Source organism: Belonocnema kinseyi, chromosome 7 (genome assembly GCF_010883055.1).
Source record: "Belonocnema kinseyi isolate 2016_QV_RU_SX_M_011 chromosome 7, B_treatae_v1, whole genome shotgun sequence".
NCBI lineage: Eukaryota > Metazoa > Arthropoda > Insecta > Hymenoptera > Cynipidae > Belonocnema > Belonocnema kinseyi.
Window position 1 is genome coordinate 30,249,175 of NC_046663.1, and position 5,639 is coordinate 30,254,813.

Below are 5,639 nucleotides of genomic sequence, written 5' to 3' on the forward strand. Positions count from 1 at the left end.
GAACTGGGTCTGAGATTTTTTGAAAAAAAATATAATTCAGATCTGGGCCAAGCCATTATAAACATCTATTAAAAACTATACAAATTTGAACAGAGTGGTTCGAAATAGAAAGTCTGGAATTGGTAAAATTGTAATGAGTTACATTTTAAGTTTTAAACGCTACAATTTTAATTCAAAATAATATTCAAAATTAATTTAAAACTTGAAATTATTTGAAATAATTTGAAACACGATGTAGATTTTTGCAGATTAAAAAAAAAAGGAATCAGGACGATTTTAAGGCAATCTTTTTATTTTGCAGTTTTTTTAATTTTAGGAAAAAAATCGAATTAACACAATAAATCAATTTTCAACTCAAAAGTTTACTTTTCAACAAAATAAATAAATTTTCTATCAAATAATTGGTGTTTTAACTAATAAAATGTACAGGATAAAGTTTCAACCAAAAATGGAATAGTAAAATTTCCAGATAAAAACTGTGCTAAAAAATTGAATTGAACAAGAAAAAAAAACAATTTTCAACAAAATTGTTAAATTTTCAAGGGAAAAGGTGAATTTTTGACCAAGAAGATTAATGTTCTATAAAAAAAAAAAGATTTTCGAACTTAACCGATATACACGATTAATTTTTAATCCATCATATAATAGTTACATTTTCGGATAAAGATAAATAATTTTTAACAGAAAAAATTAATTTGACACAAAGTTGTTAAATTTTCAACCAATCAGATGAATTTTCGACCAAGAAAATTGGTGATCTACAAAAAAAACAAATCTTAAACAAAATCCATGATTTTTTAAAGAAATTATTTAATTTTAAAGTAAAAAAGACGAATTATCCACAAAAAGTTGAATTTTTTAAGCGAGAAATATGAGTTTTCCATGAAAGAGTTAAACTTTCAACCAAATAGTTAAATTTTCAACCATAATTAAAAAACCTTGTTAAAAAAATGTCTTTTTTTTATAAAGTAGTTCAACTGTTATTGAAATAATCGACTTTTAAACCCAAGAAGATGTACAGTTGATATTTTAACCAAACAATTGAATTTTTGTCCAAAAATGATACATTTTCAACCAAAAAGATTAAATTTCTACTTAACAAGGTCAATTTCCAACAAAAGACATGAACTTTTAACGATATTGTTTAATTTTAAAAACAAAAAGAGTATTTCCACCCAAAAATTATTATTTTAATTTTTAACAATATAGTTGCATTTACAACAGAACGACTTTATAACCAAAACATATTTATAGTTGATAATTCAACCGAAAAATGTAATTTTTAATCAAAAAGTATAAATTTTCCATAAAACAATTTAATTTCTGCAAAGAAGGACGACCTTTTTACAAAAAACATGACTTCATAACCAAAAATGGTATAGATTGTCAGTTTCAAAAATCTATTTTCAACGAAAGAGATGAACCTTCAAATGAAAAATGAAAATTTAAAAAGAGTACTTGAACTTTTTTTTGATAGAAAAGAGGACTTTTTTACAAAATAGTTACATTTTCAACAGAATAATTAACTTTTCAATCAAATAATTGAGTTTTTATCCAAACGAGAGTCATAGTATTGGACCACATCCCGTTTCAGATGTGGGATCACTGATCCACATCGCTCGCAACGCAGCGCAGCCACGAACACTGGAAAGTTGCATTCAATATTTGTCAATATTCTACAATTTTTTAAAATAAATTTTATCTCGCTGTCAAAAAATAGATTTAACTTAACAATTAATTTAATATTTACAGTCTTGCGATCAAATCCCTATTTCGAAATTCCGTCAATTTTTCTGACCTTTATCCGACTCATTTTTCCTGAAGATTGTATATTTCTGCCTTAACTACACTCTTTTTATTTTCGAAATTATCTGCATACGATGCACTAAATCGAGTTGAACATTTGGCATAATGAATAAAAGGGAATAAAAAAGTGGGTCTGGTACTCAATTTTCATAATTATGAAAAAAGATATATTTTTTCTTATTTTATAAATGCAGGGAAACTCTACTATAGCGCTGATTTTAGGTCTGACCGCTCCGGTTTTGTTTGTTCATGCTTGGGTGCTCGTTTGAGGTACAAGCGAAGACCTTGTGCCCCCGAGTAGCACTTGTTACACCTACTTGCGGCGCATGGTCGATTCTCGGAAGGGCTATAGAAGGGAGATCTATTAAAGGGTTTGCCTGAATTCAAATTCAGGGAAAGACTCACCTTTTTTTATAATTCTTATTTATTATCCCAAATTTTCAACTTGATGTGGTACTTCGTGTGAAATAAGTTAGAAAATAAGAAAAGTGTTGGCAAAGTAGGAATTTTGTTACGAGACCCACAAATCGCATGGTCTTAAAGACGAATTTGCAACAGACTACATGCATTTTAAACATAATACTTTAATTTCTAACAATAAAGAGAAATTTTTAACAAGAGTTGAATTTGAAAAGAAGTAAGATTTTGAAGTCAACAAAATGATCTAAAATGTTGAATTTTAAAGACAAGGACTCTAATTGTTTACACAACAGTTGAGTTTTGTACACCAAAAGGTTAGATTTCAAAGAAACTATTAAAATTTGAAGCAAAAAAATTGAATTTTCAACCTACATATACACATTTTTTGTAATAAATAAAAAATACAAATACATTAAAACCTGTGACCGAAGAAAATAAATTTTTTATCAGAAATGGAGCAGCTAGGTTTTCGTGCACTACATTTATTTTTATAACCTCATTTCAGGCGGGGTTTATCCCCACTTTTAGAGTTTAACCAATCGATGTTGACTTCACTCAGTTTTAGTGTGGAATAACCAATCGTTAATGAGGTTATTTTGCTCCTTCCACTGATTTTGTCAATTGAAGTGAGTGACAGTTCAAGGGTATTGGTTCCAAAGTGAAACATTTACTAGCGTAAAACGTCCATTTCTCTGAGTGATATTTTCCTGTTTGTAATCCGAAGGTCCTCTTTTAATGGCGTCTGACTGGAACCATGACCCATTAGCGATTCTAAAAATAGCCCAAAATCTCAAGTTCCTACCCAGTGAGCCAGTGATCCCAGATCTGAAACGAGAAGTGGTCCAATGCTATGACACGTCTACGTCCGTGTGAATATGGTAGGAGACGATATAAATGCCTGCGTTGCGCGCGCAACCCATTTCTCCTCTTCTGAATTTGAAAACTCAAAGGTGCACGATTGAAGGTCGGAACACTTCAGCGGTTCTATTTATATCTCTATCTGCTTTGAAATAAAATCAAGAGATTGGGATTTTAATATGCTCAGATTTCGATGCTGGGCTGGCGATTCTCATGATTTGAATACTTCGCGCGCCCCTTAATATGCGTGTATTTTGAGGTTACGTTACTTCAAGTATAAAATATAAATTATATAAATATTAATACTATTATATATATTTATATATTATTAATTACAACATTATAATTATGTTATATTATCATAGTCTTCGTTAAATCTTGATCCGCATTTGAAAGAAATTGGTGATTTTGGAATTCATCTCTTTTGGATAAAAACTCAATTATTTGATTAAAAAATTAATTATTTTGTTAAAAATGTAACTATTTTGTAAAAAAGGCCTCTTTTCTATCAAAAGTTCAACAACTTTTTTAAAATTTTAATTTCTTTTATTTGAAGGTTCATCTCTTTCGTTGAAAATACATTTTTGAAACTGACATTTAGTCTATACCATTTTTGGTTAAAAAATCATGTATTTTGTTAACAATTCGTCTTTCTTTCCAGAAATTAAATTGTAAATGCAACTATATTGTTAAAAATTAAAATCATAATTTTTGGGTAGCAAATTCGATTATTCAGTTAAAGTTGAACTACTTAGTACAAAAATTAATTTTTTCTTATTAAAGATTCATAACTATAGTAGAAAATTGAACAATTGGCCTTTATATCAGGTTAAAAATTCATTTTCTTGTCCAGAATACTCTTTTCGACTTTCAAATTGAAAAATTTATTAAAATTAAATGGACCTTTTTTAGTAGAAATTTAATCTTTTTGTTGAAAATGTTCCATTTTTGGTCTAAAGTGCAATTGTTTGATTAAAATATGAACTGTACATCTTCTTGGGTTTAAAAGTCAATTATTTCACTAAGAGTTGAACTACTTTGTAAAAAATACGTTTTTTTTAACAGGGTTTTATAATTATGGGTGAAAAATTAACTATTTGATTGAAAGTTTAACTCTTTGATTGAAATCTCATATTTTTCGCTTAAGAAATTAAACTTTTTGTAGATAATTCGTCTTTTTAACTGTAAAATTAAATAATTTCTTTGAAAATTCATGTGTTTTGTTTAACATTTGTCTTTTTTTCTAGATCATTTATTTTCTTTGTCGCAAATTCACCGGATTGGCTGACAATTCAACAATTTTATTAAAAATAAATTTTTTCCGTTAAAAATTATTTATCTTTATCTGGAAATGTAACTATTATAGGGTTGATTAAAAGTTAATCATATATATTGGTTCAGTTTGAAAATCTTTTTTTTATAGAAAATTAATCTTCTTGGTCAAAAATTCACCTTTTCCTTGAAAATTTAACAATTTTGTTGAAAATTCCTTTTTTTTCCTTGTTCAATTCAATTTTTTATCACAGCTTTTATTTGTTAGAAAATTAAATAATTTGTTTTCGATTATGACTTCAAATATTATTTCAGTCTAAAAAATCTTTATCTTTAACCCATTCAATTTGAAATTTTTTAACTAGAAAAAGAAAATTTCGTTAATTATCAGCAATATTTGACCGTGCTTTTTAAAAAATCCATTACAAACAACTGTTAAAAACTATACAAATTTGAACAGAATGGTTCGAAACAGAAAGCCTTGAATTGTTACATTTGTAATGAGCTACATTTTAAGTGGAAACGCTACAATTTTAATTTAAAAAAAGATTCAGTCATTGCTAAGAACATTGAAAGTGATTTTTTATTTTAACAAGTAAATGAGTGAGTATTTGAAAACATTTTAAAAATTAAAAAAAAAAAGAATCCGAAATATTTTAAGGAAATTTTTTTATTTTGCAGTTTTTTAATTTTAGGAAAAAATCTAATTAACAAAAAATATCAATTTTCTACCCAAAAGCTTACTTTTTAACAAATTAAATTATTTTCCTATCAAATAATTGGCGTTTTAAGTAATGCAATGTACAGGATAGAGTTTCAACGAAAAATTGAATAGTTCAATTTCCAGATAAAAACGATTAATTTTTAATCATTCCTAGAATAGTAACATTTTTGAGATAAAAAAAATTTTTTTAATCGAAAAAATGAATTTTCAATAAAGTTGTTAAATTCTCAACCAATAACATGAATTTTCGACCAAGAAAATTAATGATCTACAAAAAAAGACAAATTTCAAACAAAATACATGATTTTTCAACAAAATTATTTAATTTTAAACTAAAAAAAACGAATTATCTACAAAAAGTTGATTATTTTCAGCGAAAAATATGAATTTTCAATCCAAGAGTTAAACTTTCAAACAAATAGTTAAATTTTTAACCATAATTATAAAACCTTGTTGAAAAAAAACAGTCTCTTTTTTAACAAAGTAATTAAACTCTTAGTAAAATAATCGACTTTTAAGCGCGAGAAGATGTACAGTTCATATTTCAACCAAACAATTG